We start from the raw sequence: 16,692 nt of genomic DNA, 5'->3' as shown, positions 1-16,692 counted from the left end.
TTGAGCGAGTAGAAGCGGCTAGGAGATGTTTAAGAGGACGAAAAGTCAGCTTAGTCATCGCCTACGGCCATACCACCCTGAAAGCGCCCGATCTCGTCTGATCTCGGAAGCTAAGCAGGGACGGGCTTGGTTAGTACCTGGATGGGAGACCGCCTGGGAATACCAGGTGTTGTAGGCTTTTGCATTTTGCCATTCTGACCAGCAGGAGGCAGTCTTCTCTATGCTTTTCTGCATTGATTCTGAGAAGAGCCCGAGAGCGCGCCTTTGAGCGAGTAGAAGCGGCTAGGAGATGTTTAAGAGGACGAAAAGTCAGCTTAGTCATCGCCTACGGCCATACCACCCTGAAAGCGCCCGATCTCGTCTGATCTCGGAAGCTAAGCAGGGACGGGCTTGGTTAGTACCTGGATGGGAGACCGCCTGGGAATACCAGGTGTTGTAGGCTTTTGCATTTTGCCATTCTGACCAGCAGGAGGCAGTCTTCTCTATGCTTTTCTGCATTGATTCTGAGAAGAGCCCGAGAGCGCGCCTTTGAGCGAGTAGAAGCGGCTAGGAGATGTTTAAGAGGACGAAAAGTCAGCTTAGTCATCGCCTACGGCCATACCACCCTGAAAGCGCCCGATCTCGTCTGATCTCGGAAGCTAAGCAGGGACGGGCTTGGTTAGTACCTGGATGGGAGACCGCCTGGGAATACCAGGTGTTGTAGGCTTTTGCATTTTGCCATTCTGACCAGCAGGAGGCAGTCTTCTCTATGCTTTTCTGCATTGATTCTGAGAAGAGCCCGAGAGCGCGCCTTTGAGCGAGTAGAAGCGGCTAGGAGATGTTTAAGAGGACGAAAAGTCAGCTTAGTCATCGCCTACGGCCATACCACCCTGAAAGCGCCCGATCTCGTCTGATCTCGGAAGCTAAGCAGGGACGGGCTTGGTTAGTACCTGGATGGGAGACCGCCTGGGAATACCAGGTGTTGTAGGCTTTTGCATTTTGCCATTCTGACCAGCAGGAGGCAGTCTTCTCTATGCTTTTCTGCATTGATTCTGAGAAGAGCCCGAGAGCGCGCCTTTGAGCGAGTAGAAGCGGCTAGGAGATGTTTAAGAGGACGAAAAGTCAGCTTAGTCATCGCCTACGGCCATACCACCCTGAAAGCGCCCGATCTCGTCTGATCTCGGAAGCTAAGCAGGGACGGGCTTGGTTAGTACCTGGATGGGAGACCGCCTGGGAATACCAGGTGTTGTAGGCTTTTGCATTTTGCCATTCTGACCAGCAGGAGGCAGTCTTCTCTATGCTTTTCTGCATTGATTCTGAGAAGAGCCCGAGAGCGCGCCTTTGAGCGAGTAGAAGCGGCTAGGAGATGTTTAAGAGGACGAAAAGTCAGCTTAGTCATCGCCTACGGCCATACCACCCTGAAAGCGCCCGATCTCGTCTGATCTCGGAAGCTAAGCAGGGACGGGCTTGGTTAGTACCTGGATGGGAGACCGCCTGGGAATACCAGGTGTTGTAGGCTTTTGCATTTTGCCATTCTGACCAGCAGGAGGCAGTCTTCTCTATGCTTTTCTGCATTGATTCTGAGAAGAGCCCGAGAGCGCGCCTTTGAGCGAGTAGAAGCGGCTAGGAGATGTTTAAGAGGACGAAAAGTCAGCTTAGTCATCGCCTACGGCCATACCACCCTGAAAGCGCCCGATCTCGTCTGATCTCGGAAGCTAAGCAGGGACGGGCTTGGTTAGTACCTGGATGGGAGACCGCCTGGGAATACCAGGTGTTGTAGGCTTTTGCATTTTGCCATTCTGACCAGCAGGAGGCAGTCTTCTCTATGCTTTTCTGCATTGATTCTGAGAAGAGCCCGAGAGCGCGCCTTTGAGCGAGTAGAAGCGGCTAGGAGATGTTTAAGAGGACGAAAAGTCAGCTTAGTCATCGCCTACGGCCATACCACCCTGAAAGCGCCCGATCTCGTCTGATCTCGGAAGCTAAGCAGGGACGGGCTTGGTTAGTACCTGGATGGGAGACCGCCTGGGAATACCAGGTGTTGTAGGCTTTTGCATTTTGCCATTCTGACCAGCAGGAGGCAGTCTTCTCTATGCTTTTCTGCATTGATTCTGAGAAGAGCCCGAGAGCGCGCCTTTGAGCGAGTAGAAGCGGCTAGGAGATGTTTAAGAGGACGAAAAGTCAGCTTAGTCATCGCCTACGGCCATACCACCCTGAAAGCGCCCGATCTCGTCTGATCTCGGAAGCTAAGCAGGGACGGGCTTGGTTAGTACCTGGATGGGAGACCGCCTGGGAATACCAGGTGTTGTAGGCTTTTGCATTTTGCCATTCTGACCAGCAGGAGGCAGTCTTCTCTATGCTTTTCTGCATTGATTCTGAGAAGAGCCCGAGAGCGCGCCTTTGAGCGAGTAGAAGCGGCTAGGAGATGTTTAAGAGGACGAAAAGTCAGCTTAGTCATCGCCTACGGCCATACCACCCTGAAAGCGCCCGATCTCGTCTGATCTCGGAAGCTAAGCAGGGACGGGCTTGGTTAGTACCTGGATGGGAGACCGCCTGGGAATACCAGGTGTTGTAGGCTTTTGCATTTTGCCATTCTGACCAGCAGGAGGCAGTCTTCTCTATGCTTTTCTGCATTGATTCTGAGAAGAGCCCGAGAGCGCGCCTTTGAGCGAGTAGAAGCGGCTAGGAGATGTTTAAGAGGACGAAAAGTCAGCTTAGTCATCGCCTACGGCCATACCACCCTGAAAGCGCCCGATCTCGTCTGATCTCGGAAGCTAAGCAGGGACGGGCTTGGTTAGTACCTGGATGGGAGACCGCCTGGGAATACCAGGTGTTGTAGGCTTTTGCATTTTGCCATTCTGACCAGCAGGAGGCAGTCTTCTCTATGCTTTTCTGCATTGATTCTGAGAAGAGCCCGAGAGCGCGCCTTTGAGCGAGTAGAAGCGGCTAGGAGATGTTTAAGAGGACGAAAAGTCAGCTTAGTCATCGCCTACGGCCATACCACCCTGAAAGCGCCCGATCTCGTCTGATCTCGGAAGCTAAGCAGGGACGGGCTTGGTTAGTACCTGGATGGGAGACCGCCTGGGAATACCAGGTGTTGTAGGCTTTTGCATTTTGCCATTCTGACCAGCAGGAGGCAGTCTTCTCTATGCTTTTCTGCATTGATTCTGAGAAGAGCCCGAGAGCGCGCCTTTGAGCGAGTAGAAGCGGCTAGGAGATGTTTAAGAGGACGAAAAGTCAGCTTAGTCATCGCCTACGGCCATACCACCCTGAAAGCGCCCGATCTCGTCTGATCTCGGAAGCTAAGCAGGGACGGGCTTGGTTAGTACCTGGATGGGAGACCGCCTGGGAATACCAGGTGTTGTAGGCTTTTGCATTTTGCCATTCTGACCAGCAGGAGGCAGTCTTCTCTATGCTTTTCTGCATTGATTCTGAGAAGAGCCCGAGAGCGCGCCTTTGAGCGAGTAGAAGCGGCTAGGAGATGTTTAAGAGGACGAAAAGTCAGCTTAGTCATCGCCTACGGCCATACCACCCTGAAAGCGCCCGATCTCGTCTGATCTCGGAAGCTAAGCAGGGACGGGCTTGGTTAGTACCTGGATGGGAGACCGCCTGGGAATACCAGGTGTTGTAGGCTTTTGCATTTTGCCATTCTGACCAGCAGGAGGCAGTCTTCTCTATGCTTTTCTGCATTGATTCTGAGAAGAGCCCGAGAGCGCGCCTTTGAGCGAGTAGAAGCGGCTAGGAGATGTTTAAGAGGACGAAAAGTCAGCTTAGTCATCGCCTACGGCCATACCACCCTGAAAGCGCCCGATCTCGTCTGATCTCGGAAGCTAAGCAGGGACGGGCTTGGTTAGTACCTGGATGGGAGACCGCCTGGGAATACCAGGTGTTGTAGGCTTTTGCATTTTGCCATTCTGACCAGCAGGAGGCAGTCTTCTCTATGCTTTTCTGCATTGATTCTGAGAAGAGCCCGAGAGCGCGCCTTTGAGCGAGTAGAAGCGGCTAGGAGATGTTTAAGAGGACGAAAAGTCAGCTTAGTCATCGCCTACGGCCATACCACCCTGAAAGCGCCCGATCTCGTCTGATCTCGGAAGCTAAGCAGGGACGGGCTTGGTTAGTACCTGGATGGGAGACCGCCTGGGAATACCAGGTGTTGTAGGCTTTTGCATTTTGCCATTCTGACCAGCAGGAGGCAGTCTTCTCTATGCTTTTCTGCATTGATTCTGAGAAGAGCCCGAGAGCGCGCCTTTGAGCGAGTAGAAGCGGCTAGGAGATGTTTAAGAGGACGAAAAGTCAGCTTAGTCATCGCCTACGGCCATACCACCCTGAAAGCGCCCGATCTCGTCTGATCTCGGAAGCTAAGCAGGGACGGGCTTGGTTAGTACCTGGATGGGAGACCGCCTGGGAATACCAGGTGTTGTAGGCTTTTGCATTTTGCCATTCTGACCAGCAGGAGGCAGTCTTCTCTATGCTTTTCTGCATTGATTCTGAGAAGAGCCCGAGAGCGCGCCTTTGAGCGAGTAGAAGCGGCTAGGAGATGTTTAAGAGGACGAAAAGTCAGCTTAGTCATCGCCTACGGCCATACCACCCTGAAAGCGCCCGATCTCGTCTGATCTCGGAAGCTAAGCAGGGACGGGCTTGGTTAGTACCTGGATGGGAGACCGCCTGGGAATACCAGGTGTTGTAGGCTTTTGCATTTTGCCATTCTGACCAGCAGGAGGCAGTCTTCTCTATGCTTTTCTGCATTGATTCTGAGAAGAGCCCGAGAGCGCGCCTTTGAGCGAGTAGAAGCGGCTAGGAGATGTTTAAGAGGACGAAAAGTCAGCTTAGTCATCGCCTACGGCCATACCACCCTGAAAGCGCCCGATCTCGTCTGATCTCGGAAGCTAAGCAGGGACGGGCTTGGTTAGTACCTGGATGGGAGACCGCCTGGGAATACCAGGTGTTGTAGGCTTTTGCATTTTGCCATTCTGACCAGCAGGAGGCAGTCTTCTCTATGCTTTTCTGCATTGATTCTGAGAAGAGCCCGAGAGCGCGCCTTTGAGCGAGTAGAAGCGGCTAGGAGATGTTTAAGAGGACGAAAAGTCAGCTTAGTCATCGCCTACGGCCATACCACCCTGAAAGCGCCCGATCTCGTCTGATCTCGGAAGCTAAGCAGGGACGGGCTTGGTTAGTACCTGGATGGGAGACCGCCTGGGAATACCAGGTGTTGTAGGCTTTTGCATTTTGCCATTCTGACCAGCAGGAGGCAGTCTTCTCTATGCTTTTCTGCATTGATTCTGAGAAGAGCCCGAGAGCGCGCCTTTGAGCGAGTAGAAGCGGCTAGGAGATGTTTAAGAGGACGAAAAGTCAGCTTAGTCATCGCCTACGGCCATACCACCCTGAAAGCGCCCGATCTCGTCTGATCTCGGAAGCTAAGCAGGGACGGGCTTGGTTAGTACCTGGATGGGAGACCGCCTGGGAATACCAGGTGTTGTAGGCTTTTGCATTTTGCCATTCTGACCAGCAGGAGGCAGTCTTCTCTATGCTTTTCTGCATTGATTCTGAGAAGAGCCCGAGAGCGCGCCTTTGAGCGAGTAGAAGCGGCTAGGAGATGTTTAAGAGGACGAAAAGTCAGCTTAGTCATCGCCTACGGCCATACCACCCTGAAAGCGCCCGATCTCGTCTGATCTCGGAAGCTAAGCAGGGACGGGCTTGGTTAGTACCTGGATGGGAGACCGCCTGGGAATACCAGGTGTTGTAGGCTTTTGCATTTTGCCATTCTGACCAGCAGGAGGCAGTCTTCTCTATGCTTTTCTGCATTGATTCTGAGAAGAGCCCGAGAGCGCGCCTTTGAGCGAGTAGAAGCGGCTAGGAGATGTTTAAGAGGACGAAAAGTCAGCTTAGTCATCGCCTACGGCCATACCACCCTGAAAGCGCCCGATCTCGTCTGATCTCGGAAGCTAAGCAGGGACGGGCTTGGTTAGTACCTGGATGGGAGACCGCCTGGGAATACCAGGTGTTGTAGGCTTTTGCATTTTGCCATTCTGACCAGCAGGAGGCAGTCTTCTCTATGCTTTTCTGCATTGATTCTGAGAAGAGCCCGAGAGCGCGCCTTTGAGCGAGTAGAAGCGGCTAGGAGATGTTTAAGAGGACGAAAAGTCAGCTTAGTCATCGCCTACGGCCATACCACCCTGAAAGCGCCCGATCTCGTCTGATCTCGGAAGCTAAGCAGGGACGGGCTTGGTTAGTACCTGGATGGGAGACCGCCTGGGAATACCAGGTGTTGTAGGCTTTTGCATTTTGCCATTCTGACCAGCAGGAGGCAGTCTTCTCTATGCTTTTCTGCATTGATTCTGAGAAGAGCCCGAGAGCGCGCCTTTGAGCGAGTAGAAGCGGCTAGGAGATGTTTAAGAGGACGAAAAGTCAGCTTAGTCATCGCCTACGGCCATACCACCCTGAAAGCGCCCGATCTCGTCTGATCTCGGAAGCTAAGCAGGGACGGGCTTGGTTAGTACCTGGATGGGAGACCGCCTGGGAATACCAGGTGTTGTAGGCTTTTGCATTTTGCCATTCTGACCAGCAGGAGGCAGTCTTCTCTATGCTTTTCTGCATTGATTCTGAGAAGAGCCCGAGAGCGCGCCTTTGAGCGAGTAGAAGCGGCTAGGAGATGTTTAAGAGGACGAAAAGTCAGCTTAGTCATCGCCTACGGCCATACCACCCTGAAAGCGCCCGATCTCGTCTGATCTCGGAAGCTAAGCAGGGACGGGCTTGGTTAGTACCTGGATGGGAGACCGCCTGGGAATACCAGGTGTTGTAGGCTTTTGCATTTTGCCATTCTGACCAGCAGGAGGCAGTCTTCTCTATGCTTTTCTGCATTGATTCTGAGAAGAGCCCGAGAGCGCGCCTTTGAGCGAGTAGAAGCGGCTAGGAGATGTTTAAGAGGACGAAAAGTCAGCTTAGTCATCGCCTACGGCCATACCACCCTGAAAGCGCCGATCTCGTCTGATCTCGGAAGCTAAGCAGGGACGGGCTTGGTTAGTACCTGGATGGGAGACCGCCTGGGAATACCAGGTGTTGTAGGCTTTTGCATTTTGCCATTCTGACCAGCAGGAGGCAGTCTTCTCTATGCTTTTCTGCATTGATTCTGAGAAGAGCCCGAGAGCGCGCCTTTGAGCGAGTAGAAGCGGCTAGGAGATGTTTAAGAGGACGAAAAGTCAGCTTAGTCATCGCCTACGGCCATACCACCCTGAAAGCGCCCGATCTCGTCTGATCTCGGAAGCTAAGCAGGGACGGGCTTGGTTAGTACCTGGATGGGAGACCGCCTGGGAATACCAGGTGTTGTAGGCTTTTGCATTTTGCCATTCTGACCAGCAGGAGGCAGTCTTCTCTATGCTTTTCTGCATTGATTCTGAGAAGAGCCCGAGAGCGCGCCTTTGAGCGAGTAGAAGCGGCTAGGAGATGTTTAAGAGGACGAAAAGTCAGCTTAGTCATCGCCTACGGCCATACCACCCTGAAAGCGCCCGATCTCGTCTGATCTCGGAAGCTAAGCAGGGACGGGCTTGGTTAGTACCTGGATGGGAGACCGCCTGGGAATACCAGGTGTTGTAGGCTTTTGCATTTTGCCATTCTGACCAGCAGGAGGCAGTCTTCTCTATGCTTTTCTGCATTGATTCTGAGAAGAGCCCGAGAGCGCGCCTTTGAGCGAGTAGAAGCGGCTAGGAGATGTTTAAGAGGACGAAAAGTCAGCTTAGTCATCGCCTACGGCCATACCACCCTGAAATCGCCGATCTGCATTTGCATTTTGCCATTCTGACCAGCAGGAGGCAGTCTTCTCTATGCTTTTCTGCATTGATTCTGAGAAGAGCCCGAGAGCGCGCCTTTGAGCGAGTAGAAGCGGCTAGGAGATGTTTAAGAGGACGAAAAGTCAGCTTAGTCATCGCCTACGGCCATACCACCCTGAAAGCGCCCGATCTGCATTTGCATTTTGCCATTCTGACCAGCAGGAGGCAGTCTTCTCTATGCTTTTCTGCATTGATTCTGAGAAGAGCCCGAGAGCGCGCCTTTGAGCGAGTAGAAGCGGCTAGGAGATGTTTAAGAGGACGAAAAGTCAGCTTAGTCATCGCCTACGGCCATACCACCCTGAAAGCGCCCGATCTGCATTTGCATTTTGCCATTCTGACCAGCAGGAGGCAGTCTTCTCTATGCTTTTCTGCATGGATTCTGAGAAGAGCCTGAGAGCGCGCCTTTGATAGGGTAGAAGCGGCTAGGATATGTTTAAGAGGACGAAAAGTCAGCTTAGTCATCGCCTACGGCCATACCGCCCTGAAAGCGCCCGATCTCGTCTGATCTCGGAAGCTAAGCAGGGACGGGCTTGGTTAGTACCTGGATGGGAGACCGCTTGGGAATACCAGGTGTTGTAGGCTTTTGCCATTCTGGCCAGCAGGAGGCAGTCTTCTCAATGCTTTTCTGCATGGATTCTGAGAAGAGCCCGAGAGCGCGCCTTTGAGCGAGTAGAAGCGGCTAGGAGATGTTTAAGTCTTTACTAACAGGCTGGTGGCTGACTGAATCAAATGCTTTTTCAATTCAACAAAAAAAGGGATAAGTATTTTTTATTAACTTTATTCAGAATCACTGTGTTTTCTAACTGTTGGGTTTAAATTTTTTCAAAAGTATTTGCTCTTTTTGGTGCCAATTTACAAAGTTTGGTTAACTATAAGGCTTACAGCAGGTTTGCCAGAGTTACATTCCTTTGTAATTACCCTCAGTTTGAGGGGGTGGGGTTTGATTAGTTGACCTTAACAGACTGTATAAATAGAACCACTGGCACTCTAGTGGAGCTTGCTCTGGTGGTAGGTGTTCTATAAGTGATTGCTCTTTAAGTGGGGGCTCTATAAGTGGAGTTATAATCACAGGAGTTACAAACTAAGGGAGTTAAAACAAGGTAAAAAAAAAAAAAAATTTTTTTGTTTATTTAATAGCCTTTTTTCACCAATTTTTGTTTAACTGTTTCTGTAACTGGGAGAATGAGTGGCAGCAACATTGAAGGTATGACACAGTGCACAGCCTGCCGCATGTATGCAGTTGTGGAACAACAGTTCCAAAGTGCATACCTCTGTTGTGGATGTGAGCGAGTTGCCACTTTAGAGGCTCGCGTTAGAGCACTAGAGGAACAAGTTGCAACACTGCGTTCTATTGACAATCTTGAAAGAAGTCTCTTGCTAACTGAACAAGAACTAGCGGGGTCAGATAGTATGGGGGGAGGGGAGCAAGGAAAGGATGATAGGGCAGTAAGCTGGGTGACAGTTAGAAAATCGAGTGTGGGGAAAAGAAAAAGGGAGGCTGCTCCAGGGTTTGCGCATCCCAACAGATTTGCCAGATTGTGTGAAGAAGATGGGAGTGTGAACTCTGGACTGGCGGTTCTAGATGAGGCTGATCTCTCTAACAGCCGGGAGACCAGTTTCTCTAGTAGTGGTGGGGAGGAGAGCAGAGCTAGGCCTAAACAGATGGTGGTTATAGGGGATTCAATCATTAGGAAAGTGGACAGGGTAATCTGTCGAGCGGATCGCTTCAACCGGACAGTTTGCTGTCTTCCTGGTGCCAGGGTTCGGCATGTGGTTGATCGGGTCGACACATTATTGGGAGGGGCTGGGCATGACCCGGCTGTCTTGGTACATATCGGTACTAACGACAAAATGAACGGTAGGTGGGGGACCTTAAAGAGTGAGTTCAGGGATCTAGGCTCTAAAATTAAGCAAAGGTCCTCCAATGTCATTTTTTCCGGAAATTTTGCCGGTGCCGCGTGCTAGTTTAGGGAGACAGCGGGAGCTTAGGGAGCTAAATGCGTGGCTAAAGTCTTGGTGTAGGAAGGAAGGGTTTGGGTTCCTAGAGCACTGGGCTGACTTTTCTTTGGGGTACAATCTATACAGCCCTGACGGATTGCACCTCAATGGAAGGGGGTCTACTGTGCTAGGGGAGAGAATGGTTAAGAGGCTGGAGGAGTGTTTAAACTAGACAAGGGGGGGGTTGGTAAGCTAGATTCTTATGGGAGAGCTAGTGTAGATGGGGCAGTGGGACCAGTAAAGGGTTGTGGGGGAGGAGTGAGGGGGGCATATAGTTTATCAGATAAGGAGCTTCCATTGTTACAAGGGAAACAGACTAATTTTCACCTTAGCTCTAACTGTCCTTTAGCTAATGTAAGCTGTAGAGGAAGAAGTAGTAATCTCCGCTGCATGCTGGCTAATGCGCGTAGCTTGTCGGGAAAAATAGGGGAGCTGCAGGCTATTGCATGTATTGAAAATTATGACTTAATTGGTATCACTGAGACCTGGTGGGATGAAAAATGCGTCTGGGCAGTGAATTTAAATGGGTATACGCTTTTTAGGAGGGACAGAGGGATTAAAAAGGGTGGAGGGGTTTGTCTTTATGTAAAGTCAGACTTAAAGCCATGTAATAAAGACATTACCAATGAAAACGTTGAATCTCTTTGGGTAGAAATTTCAGTAGGGCTGAAGGTCACAAAGACAATGATCATTGGTGTATGCTATAAACCACCCCGTATAGATGAGGGGGATGAGGCCCAGCTACTTTTGCAAATGGAGGAGGCTTCAAAATTGGGTCAAGTTGTTATTATGGGGGACTTTAATTATCCGGACATTGACTGGAGTAATGGGGTGGCTAAGTCAGAAAAAGCTAGTAGGTTTGTAAATATGCTAAATGACAACTTTTTATTTCAGGTGGTTCAAGAACCTACTCGGAATGAGTCTATTTTGGACCTGGTAATATCTAATAATACTGAACTTATCTCTAACATTTGTGTGGGTGAGCATTTGGGGAACAGTGATCACAACATGGTCTCCTTTGAGATAATGCTACAGAGACAGCTCTATAAGGGAGTAACTAAAACGCTCAATTTTAGACGTGCAGACTTTGCCAGTTTAAGGGCATCTCTGCAATGTGTCAACTGGGAAAGGCTTTTCATGGGGTTAGACACAGAAGGAAAATGGAACATCTTTAAAACATTGCTTTGCAGGTATACACAACTGTATATTCCCCTTGTAAGCAAGGAGAGGCATCGCAAAGCAAAACCCTTATGGCTGAATAAAAGAGTTAAGGTTGAGGTTGGTAATAAAAACGTGCTTTTAAAGCATTCAAGTTAGCTGGGACAGCGGAAACTTTCATCAGGTACAAGGAAGCAAATAAAGCATGCAAAAAAGCTATCAGGCAAGCTAAAATAGAGATGGAAAGGGATATTGCAGCTAGGAGTAAAAAGAATCCAAAATTATTTTTTAATTATGTGAATAGTAAAAAAATGAAGCAAGAAGGGGTGGGAACTTTATTATCACGGGGAGGTACGTTGGTTGATGAGAACGGGGAAAAAGCTGAAATTTTGAACTCTTATTTTTCAGCTGTCTATACATCTGAGGAGCCAGATAATGAAGGCTTCCCTTTTAATATACCCAGTGCTAGTAATTTAGCTACTGGCGCATGGGTCACTCAGGAGGAAATTCAAAAGAGACTTGAACATGTAAAGGTAAACAAAGGTCCAGGACCGGATGGGATTCATCCCAGGGTATTAAATGAGCTGAGCGCTGTGATTGCCAAGCCTCTTCACATAATTTTTCAGGATTCGTTGAGGTTTGGCATGGTGCCGAGAGACTGGCGGATTGCTAATGTGGTGCCGTTATTTAAAAAGGGATCTCGTTCTCAGCCTGAAAACTATAGGCCTGTTAGTCTGACATCAGTAGTAGGAAAGCTTCTGGAAGGGGTAATAAGGGATAGGATAGTTGAATACATTGCAGTTCACAATACTATTAGTTTGTGCCAGCATGGTTTTATGCGTAACAGATCTTGCCAGACTAATTTAGTTGCCTTTTATGAGGAGGTGAGCAGGAACCTTGATGCTGGAATGGCAGTTGATGTCATCTACTTAGATTTTGCTAAAGCGTTTGATACAGTACCGCACAGAAGGTTAATGATCAAATTGAGGAATATTGGCCTAGAACATAATATTTGTAATTGGATAGAAAACTGGCTGAAGGATAGAGTACAAAGAGTGGTGGTAAATGGAACATTTTCTAATTGGGCCAGTGTGGTTAGTGGAGTACCGCAGGGGTCAGTCCTTGGTCCTTTGCTTTTTAACTTGTTTATTAATGACCTGGAGGTGGGCATAGAGAGTACTGTTTCTATTTTTGCTGATGACACTAAATTGTGCAAAACTATAAGTTCCATGCAGGATGCTGCCGCTTTGCAGAGCGATTTGACAAAATTGGAAAACTGGGCAGCAAACTGGAAAATGAGGTTCAATGTTGACAAGTGCAAAGTTATGCACTTTGGTAGGAATAATATAAACGCAAACTATCTACTGAATGGTAGTGTGTTGGGGGCATCCTTAATGGAGAAGGATCTAGGGGTTTTTGTAGATCACAAGTTGTCTAATTCCAGGCAGTGTCATTCTGTGGCTACTACAGCAAATAAAGTGCTATCTTGTATAAAAAAGGGCATTGACTCAAGGGATGAGAACATATTTTTGCCGCTTTATAGGTCCCTGGTAAGGCCTCACCTTGAGTATGCAGTGCAGTTTTGGGCTCCAGTCCTTAAGAAGGATATTAATGAGCTGGAGAGAGTGCAGAGACGTGTAACTAAACTGGTAAAGGGGATGGAAGATTTAAGCTATGAGGTTAGACTGTCGAGGTTGGGGTTGTTTTCTCTGGAAAAGAGGCGCTTGCGAGGGGACATGATTACTCTGTACAAGTACATTAGAGGGGATTATAGGCAGTTGGGGGATGTTCTTTTTTCCCATAAAAACAATCAGCGCACCAGAGGTCACCCCTATAGATTAGAGGAACAGAGCTTCCATTTGAAGCAGCGTAGGTGGTTTTTCACGGTGAGGGCAGTGAGGCTGTGGAATGCCCTTCCTAGTGATGTGGTAATGGCAGACTCTGTTAATGCCTTTAAGAGGGGCCTGGATGAGTTTTTGAAGAAGCAGAATATCCAAGGCTATTGTGATACTAATATCTACAGTTAGTATTACTGGTTGTATATATATAGTTTATGTATGTGAGTGTATAGATTGGTTAGTATAGGTTGTGTGCTGGGTTTACTTGGATGGGTTGAACTTGATGGACAATGGTCTTTTTTCAACCCTATGTAACTATGTAACTATGTAACTATGTAAGTCAGCTTAGTCATTGCCTACGGCCATACCACCCTGAAAGCGCCCGATCTCGTCTGATCTCGGAAGCTAAGCAGGGACGGGCTTGGTTAGTACCTGGATGGGAGACCGCCTGGGAATACCAGGTGTTGTAGGCTTTTGCATTTTGCCATTCTGACCAGCAGGAGGCAGTCTTCTCTATGCTTTGCTGCATTGATTCTGAGAAGAGCCCGAGAGCGCGCCTTTGAGCAAGTAGAAGCGGCTAGGAGATGTTTAAGAGGACGAAAAGTCAGCTTAGTCATCGCCTACGGCCATACCACCCTGAAAGCGCCCGATCTCATCTGATCTCGGAAGCTAAGCAGGGACGGGCTTGGTTAGTACCTGGATGGGAGACCGCCTGGGAATACCAGGTGTTGTAGGCTTTTGCATTTTGCCATTCTGGCCAGCAGGAGGCAGTCTTCTCTATGCTTTTCTGCATGGATTCTGAGAAGAGCCCGAGAGCGCGCATTTGAGCGGGTAGAAGCGACTAGGAGATGTTTAAGAGGATGAAAAGTCAGCTTAGACATCGCCTACGGCCATACCACCCTGAAAGCGCCCAATCTCGTCTTATCTCGGAAGCTAAGCAGGGACAGGCTTGGTTAGTACCTGGATGGGAGACTGCCTGGGAATACCAGGTGTTGTAGGCTTTTGCCATTCTGGCCAGCAGGAGGCAGTCTTCTCTATGCTTTTCTGCATGGATTCTGAGAAGAGCCTGAGAGCGCGCCTTTGATAGGGTAGAAGCGGCTAGGATAAGCCTGAGAGCGCGCCTTTGATAGGGTAGAAGCGGCTAGGATATGTTTAAGAGGACGAAAAGTCAGCTTAGTCATCGCCTACGGCCATACCACCCTGAAAGCGCCCGGTCTCGTCTGATCTCGGAAGCTAAGCAGGGACGGGCTTGGTTAGTACCTGGATGGGAGACCGCTTGGGAATACCAGGTGTTTTAGGCTTTTGCCATTCTGGCCAGCAGGAGGCAGTCTTCTCAATGCTTTTCTGCGTGGATTCTGAGAAGAGCCCGAGAGCGCGCCTTTGAGCGAGTAGAATCGGCTAGGAGATGTTTAAGTCAGCTTAGTCATTGCCTACGGCCATACCACCCTGAAAGCGCCCGATCTCGTCTAATCTCGGAAGCTAAGCAGGGACGGGCTTGGTTAGTACCTGGATGGGAGACCGCCTGGGAATACCAGGTGTTGTAGGCTTTTGCATTTTGCCATTCTGACCAGCAGGAGGCAGTCTTTTCTATGCTTTTCTGCATTGATTCTGAGAAGAGCCCGAGAGCGCGCCTTTGAGCGAGTAGAAGCGGCTAGGAGATGTTTAAGACGACGAAAAGTCAGCTTAGTCATCGCCTACGGCCATACCACCCTGAAAGCGCCCGATCTCGTCTGATCTCGGAAGCTAAGCAGGGACAGGCTTGGTTAGTACCTGGATGGGTGACTGCCTGGGAATACCAGGTGTTGTAGGCTTTTGCCATTCTGGCCAGCAGGAGGCAGTCTTCTCTATGCTTTTCTGCATGGATTCTGAGAAGAGCCTGAGAGCGCGCCTTAGATACTGTAGAAGCGGCTAGGATATGTTTAAGAGGACGAAAAGTCAGCTTAGTCATTGCCTACGGCCATACCACCCTGAAAGCGCCCGATCTCGTCTGATCTCGGAAGCTAAGCAGGGACGGGCTTGGTTAATACCTGGATGGGAGACCGCCTGGGAATACCAGGTGTTGTAGGCTTTTGCATTTTGCAATTCTGGCCAGAAGGAGGCAGTCTTCTGTATGCTTTTCTGCATGGATTCTGAGAAGAGCCCGAGAGCGCGCCTTTGAGCGAGTAGAAGCGGCTAGGAGATGTTTAAGAGGATGAAAAGTCAGCTTAGTCATCGCCTACGGCCATACCACCCTGAAAGCGCCCGATCTCGGAAGCTAAGCAGGGACGGGCTTGGTTAGTACCTGGATGGGAGACCGCCTGGGAATACCAGGTGTTGTAGGCTTTTGCATTTTGCCATTCTGACCAGCAGGAGGCAGTCTTTTCTATGCTTTTCTGCATTGATTCTGAGAAGAGCCCGAGAGCGCGCCTTTGAGCGGGTAGAAGTGGCTAGGAGATGTTTAGGAGGACCAATAGTCAGCTTAGTCATCGCCTACGGCCATACCACCCTGAAAGCGCCTGATCTCGTCTGATCTCGGAAGCTAAGCAGGGACGGGCTTGGTTAATACCTGGATGGGAGACCGCCTGGGAATACCAGGTGTTGTAGGCTTTTGCATTTTGCAATTCTGGCCAGAAGGAGGCAGTCTTCTGTATGCTTTTCTGCATGGATTCTGAGAAGAGCCCGAGAGCGCGCCTTTGAGCGAGTAGAAGCGGCTAGGAGATGTTTAAGAGGATGAAAAGTCAGCTTAGTCATCGCCTACGGCCATACCACCCTGAAAGCGCCCGATCTCGGAAGCTAAGCAGGGACGGGCTTGGTTAGTACCTGGATGGGAGACCGCCTGGGAATACCAGGTGTTGTAGGCTTTTGCATTTTGCCATTCTGACCAGCAGGAGGCAGTCTTTTCTATGCTTTTCTGCATTGATTCTGAGAAGAGCCCGAGAGCGCGCCTTTGAGCGAGTAGAAGCGGCTAGGAGATGTTTAAGAGGACGAAAAGTCAGCTTAGTCATCGCCTACTGCCATACCACCCTGAAAGCGCCCGATCTCGTCTGATCTCGGAAGCTAAGCAGGAACGGGCTTGGTTAGTACCTGGATGGGAGACCGCCTGGGAATACCAGGTGTTGTAGGCTTTTGCATTTTGCCATTCTGACCAGCAGGAGGCGGTCTTCTCTATGCTTTTCTGCATTGATTCTGAGAAGAGCCCGAGAGCGCGCCTTTGAGCGAGTAGAAGCGGCTAGGAGATGTTTAAGAGGACGAAAAGTCAGCTTAGTCATCGCCTACGGCCATACCACCCTGAAAGCGCCCGATCTCGTCTGATCTCGAAAGCTAAGCAGGGATGGGCTTGGTTAGTACCTGGATGGGAGACCGCCTGGGAATACCAGGTGTTGTAGGCTTTTGCATTTTGCCATTCTGACCAGCAGGAGGCAGTCTTCTCTATGCTTTTCTGCATTGATTCTGAGAAGAGCCCGAGAGCGCGCCTTTGAGCGAGTAGAAGCGGCTAGGAGATGTTTAAGAGGATGAAAAGTCAGCTTAGTCATCGCCTACGGCCATACCACCCTGAAAGCGCCTGATCTCGTCTGATCTCGGAAGCTAAGCAGGGACGGGCTTGGTTAGTACCTGGATGGGAGACCGCCTGGGAATACCAGGTGTTGTAGGCTTTTGCATTTTGCCATTCTGACCAGCAGGAGGCAGTCTTCTCTATGCTTTTCTGCATTGATTCTGAGAAGAGCCCGAGAGCGCGCCTTTGAGCGAGTAGAAGCGGCTAGGAGATGTTTAAGAGGACGAAAAGTCAGCTAAGTCATCGCCTACGGCCATACCACCCTGAAAGCGCCCGATCTCGTCTGATCTCGGAAGCTAAGCAGGGACGTGCTTGGTTAGTACCTGGATGGGAGACCGCCTGGGAATACCAGGTGTTGTAGGCTTTT

At 49.9% G+C, this 16,692-nt stretch overlaps 41 non-coding genes and 3 pseudogenes across 41 annotated transcripts; all 44 read left to right on the top strand.

Annotated features, from left to right (window-relative positions):
* The first annotated feature begins 59 nt into the window (after window positions 1–59).
* On the top strand, window positions 60–178 carry LOC116408139. Its single transcript, XR_004220773.1, has one exon. It is a non-coding gene; the product is annotated as a 5S ribosomal RNA (ribosomal RNA).
* A 145-nt stretch (window positions 179–323) lies between these two features.
* Window positions 324–442, top strand: LOC116408138. Its single transcript, XR_004220772.1, has one exon. It is a non-coding gene; the product is annotated as a 5S ribosomal RNA (ribosomal RNA).
* Window positions 443–587: 145 nt separating this feature from the next.
* Window positions 588–706, top strand: LOC116408137. The gene has a single exon (XR_004220771.1). It is a non-coding gene; the product is annotated as a 5S ribosomal RNA (ribosomal RNA).
* A 145-nt stretch (window positions 707–851) lies between these two features.
* LOC116408136 lies at window positions 852–970 on the top strand. Its single transcript, XR_004220770.1, has one exon. It is a non-coding gene; the product is annotated as a 5S ribosomal RNA (ribosomal RNA).
* Window positions 971–1,115: 145 nt separating this feature from the next.
* Window positions 1,116–1,234, top strand: LOC116408135. Its single transcript, XR_004220768.1, has one exon. It is a non-coding gene; the product is annotated as a 5S ribosomal RNA (ribosomal RNA).
* Window positions 1,235–1,379: 145 nt separating this feature from the next.
* LOC116408134 lies at window positions 1,380–1,498 on the top strand. The gene has a single exon (XR_004220767.1). It is a non-coding gene; the product is annotated as a 5S ribosomal RNA (ribosomal RNA).
* A 145-nt stretch (window positions 1,499–1,643) lies between these two features.
* On the top strand, window positions 1,644–1,762 carry LOC116408132. Its single transcript, XR_004220765.1, has one exon. It is a non-coding gene; the product is annotated as a 5S ribosomal RNA (ribosomal RNA).
* Window positions 1,763–1,907: 145 nt separating this feature from the next.
* LOC116408130 lies at window positions 1,908–2,026 on the top strand. Its single transcript, XR_004220764.1, has one exon. It is a non-coding gene; the product is annotated as a 5S ribosomal RNA (ribosomal RNA).
* Window positions 2,027–2,171: 145 nt separating this feature from the next.
* On the top strand, window positions 2,172–2,290 carry LOC116408129. The gene has a single exon (XR_004220763.1). It is a non-coding gene; the product is annotated as a 5S ribosomal RNA (ribosomal RNA).
* A 145-nt stretch (window positions 2,291–2,435) lies between these two features.
* LOC116408128 lies at window positions 2,436–2,554 on the top strand. The gene has a single exon (XR_004220762.1). It is a non-coding gene; the product is annotated as a 5S ribosomal RNA (ribosomal RNA).
* Window positions 2,555–2,699: 145 nt separating this feature from the next.
* On the top strand, window positions 2,700–2,818 carry LOC116408127. The gene has a single exon (XR_004220761.1). It is a non-coding gene; the product is annotated as a 5S ribosomal RNA (ribosomal RNA).
* Window positions 2,819–2,963: 145 nt separating this feature from the next.
* LOC116408126 lies at window positions 2,964–3,082 on the top strand. The gene has a single exon (XR_004220760.1). It is a non-coding gene; the product is annotated as a 5S ribosomal RNA (ribosomal RNA).
* A 145-nt stretch (window positions 3,083–3,227) lies between these two features.
* On the top strand, window positions 3,228–3,346 carry LOC116408125. Its single transcript, XR_004220759.1, has one exon. It is a non-coding gene; the product is annotated as a 5S ribosomal RNA (ribosomal RNA).
* Window positions 3,347–3,491: 145 nt separating this feature from the next.
* On the top strand, window positions 3,492–3,610 carry LOC116408124. The gene has a single exon (XR_004220758.1). It is a non-coding gene; the product is annotated as a 5S ribosomal RNA (ribosomal RNA).
* A 145-nt stretch (window positions 3,611–3,755) lies between these two features.
* On the top strand, window positions 3,756–3,874 carry LOC116408123. The gene has a single exon (XR_004220757.1). It is a non-coding gene; the product is annotated as a 5S ribosomal RNA (ribosomal RNA).
* A 145-nt stretch (window positions 3,875–4,019) lies between these two features.
* LOC116408122 lies at window positions 4,020–4,138 on the top strand. Its single transcript, XR_004220756.1, has one exon. It is a non-coding gene; the product is annotated as a 5S ribosomal RNA (ribosomal RNA).
* A 145-nt stretch (window positions 4,139–4,283) lies between these two features.
* Window positions 4,284–4,402, top strand: LOC116408120. Its single transcript, XR_004220754.1, has one exon. It is a non-coding gene; the product is annotated as a 5S ribosomal RNA (ribosomal RNA).
* Window positions 4,403–4,547: 145 nt separating this feature from the next.
* On the top strand, window positions 4,548–4,666 carry LOC116408119. The gene has a single exon (XR_004220753.1). It is a non-coding gene; the product is annotated as a 5S ribosomal RNA (ribosomal RNA).
* A 145-nt stretch (window positions 4,667–4,811) lies between these two features.
* On the top strand, window positions 4,812–4,930 carry LOC116408118. The gene has a single exon (XR_004220752.1). It is a non-coding gene; the product is annotated as a 5S ribosomal RNA (ribosomal RNA).
* A 145-nt stretch (window positions 4,931–5,075) lies between these two features.
* Window positions 5,076–5,194, top strand: LOC116408117. The gene has a single exon (XR_004220751.1). It is a non-coding gene; the product is annotated as a 5S ribosomal RNA (ribosomal RNA).
* A 145-nt stretch (window positions 5,195–5,339) lies between these two features.
* On the top strand, window positions 5,340–5,458 carry LOC116408116. Its single transcript, XR_004220750.1, has one exon. It is a non-coding gene; the product is annotated as a 5S ribosomal RNA (ribosomal RNA).
* A 145-nt stretch (window positions 5,459–5,603) lies between these two features.
* LOC116408115 lies at window positions 5,604–5,722 on the top strand. The gene has a single exon (XR_004220749.1). It is a non-coding gene; the product is annotated as a 5S ribosomal RNA (ribosomal RNA).
* Window positions 5,723–5,867: 145 nt separating this feature from the next.
* LOC116408114 lies at window positions 5,868–5,986 on the top strand. The gene has a single exon (XR_004220748.1). It is a non-coding gene; the product is annotated as a 5S ribosomal RNA (ribosomal RNA).
* A 145-nt stretch (window positions 5,987–6,131) lies between these two features.
* On the top strand, window positions 6,132–6,250 carry LOC116408107. Its single transcript, XR_004220741.1, has one exon. It is a non-coding gene; the product is annotated as a 5S ribosomal RNA (ribosomal RNA).
* Window positions 6,251–6,395: 145 nt separating this feature from the next.
* On the top strand, window positions 6,396–6,514 carry LOC116408096. Its single transcript, XR_004220730.1, has one exon. It is a non-coding gene; the product is annotated as a 5S ribosomal RNA (ribosomal RNA).
* Window positions 6,515–6,659: 145 nt separating this feature from the next.
* On the top strand, window positions 6,660–6,778 carry LOC116408085. Its single transcript, XR_004220727.1, has one exon. It is a non-coding gene; the product is annotated as a 5S ribosomal RNA (ribosomal RNA).
* A 145-nt stretch (window positions 6,779–6,923) lies between these two features.
* Window positions 6,924–7,041, top strand: LOC116408158. The gene has a single exon (XR_004220792.1). It is a non-coding gene; the product is annotated as a 5S ribosomal RNA (ribosomal RNA).
* A 145-nt stretch (window positions 7,042–7,186) lies between these two features.
* Window positions 7,187–7,305, top strand: LOC116408156. Its single transcript, XR_004220790.1, has one exon. It is a non-coding gene; the product is annotated as a 5S ribosomal RNA (ribosomal RNA).
* Window positions 7,306–7,450: 145 nt separating this feature from the next.
* Window positions 7,451–7,569, top strand: LOC116408145. Its single transcript, XR_004220778.1, has one exon. It is a non-coding gene; the product is annotated as a 5S ribosomal RNA (ribosomal RNA).
* A 693-nt stretch (window positions 7,570–8,262) lies between these two features.
* LOC116408140 lies at window positions 8,263–8,381 on the top strand. Its single transcript, XR_004220774.1, has one exon. It is a non-coding gene; the product is annotated as a 5S ribosomal RNA (ribosomal RNA).
* Window positions 8,382–13,147: 4,766 nt separating this feature from the next.
* On the top strand, window positions 13,148–13,266 carry LOC116408133. Its single transcript, XR_004220766.1, has one exon. It is a non-coding gene; the product is annotated as a 5S ribosomal RNA (ribosomal RNA).
* Window positions 13,267–13,411: 145 nt separating this feature from the next.
* Window positions 13,412–13,530, top strand: LOC116408079. The gene has a single exon (XR_004220725.1). It is a non-coding gene; the product is annotated as a 5S ribosomal RNA (ribosomal RNA).
* Window positions 13,531–13,675: 145 nt separating this feature from the next.
* On the top strand, window positions 13,676–13,794 carry LOC116408084 (annotated as a pseudogene).
* Window positions 13,795–13,975: 181 nt separating this feature from the next.
* On the top strand, window positions 13,976–14,094 carry LOC116408161. The gene has a single exon (XR_004220795.1). It is a non-coding gene; the product is annotated as a 5S ribosomal RNA (ribosomal RNA).
* A 127-nt stretch (window positions 14,095–14,221) lies between these two features.
* Window positions 14,222–14,340, top strand: LOC116408151. The gene has a single exon (XR_004220785.1). It is a non-coding gene; the product is annotated as a 5S ribosomal RNA (ribosomal RNA).
* Window positions 14,341–14,485: 145 nt separating this feature from the next.
* On the top strand, window positions 14,486–14,604 carry LOC116408155. Its single transcript, XR_004220789.1, has one exon. It is a non-coding gene; the product is annotated as a 5S ribosomal RNA (ribosomal RNA).
* Window positions 14,605–14,742: 138 nt separating this feature from the next.
* LOC116408147 lies at window positions 14,743–14,861 on the top strand. Its single transcript, XR_004220781.1, has one exon. It is a non-coding gene; the product is annotated as a 5S ribosomal RNA (ribosomal RNA).
* Window positions 14,862–15,006: 145 nt separating this feature from the next.
* On the top strand, window positions 15,007–15,115 carry LOC116408082 (annotated as a pseudogene).
* Window positions 15,116–15,260: 145 nt separating this feature from the next.
* On the top strand, window positions 15,261–15,379 carry LOC116408154. Its single transcript, XR_004220788.1, has one exon. It is a non-coding gene; the product is annotated as a 5S ribosomal RNA (ribosomal RNA).
* Window positions 15,380–15,524: 145 nt separating this feature from the next.
* On the top strand, window positions 15,525–15,633 carry LOC116408081 (annotated as a pseudogene).
* Window positions 15,634–15,778: 145 nt separating this feature from the next.
* On the top strand, window positions 15,779–15,897 carry LOC116408157. The gene has a single exon (XR_004220791.1). It is a non-coding gene; the product is annotated as a 5S ribosomal RNA (ribosomal RNA).
* Window positions 15,898–16,042: 145 nt separating this feature from the next.
* On the top strand, window positions 16,043–16,161 carry LOC116408141. The gene has a single exon (XR_004220775.1). It is a non-coding gene; the product is annotated as a 5S ribosomal RNA (ribosomal RNA).
* A 145-nt stretch (window positions 16,162–16,306) lies between these two features.
* On the top strand, window positions 16,307–16,425 carry LOC116408146. The gene has a single exon (XR_004220779.1). It is a non-coding gene; the product is annotated as a 5S ribosomal RNA (ribosomal RNA).
* A 145-nt stretch (window positions 16,426–16,570) lies between these two features.
* Window positions 16,571–16,689, top strand: LOC116408153. Its single transcript, XR_004220787.1, has one exon. It is a non-coding gene; the product is annotated as a 5S ribosomal RNA (ribosomal RNA).
* The last annotated feature ends 3 nt before the right edge of the window (window positions 16,690–16,692 follow it).

This window comes from Xenopus tropicalis, chromosome 10 (assembly GCF_000004195.4).
Source record: "Xenopus tropicalis strain Nigerian chromosome 10, UCB_Xtro_10.0, whole genome shotgun sequence".
Classification (NCBI taxonomy): Eukaryota; Metazoa; Chordata; class Amphibia; order Anura; family Pipidae; genus Xenopus; species Xenopus tropicalis.
The sequence above is the reverse complement of the archived record's forward strand: the minus strand, read 5'-3'. Positions and strand labels throughout refer to the sequence as shown.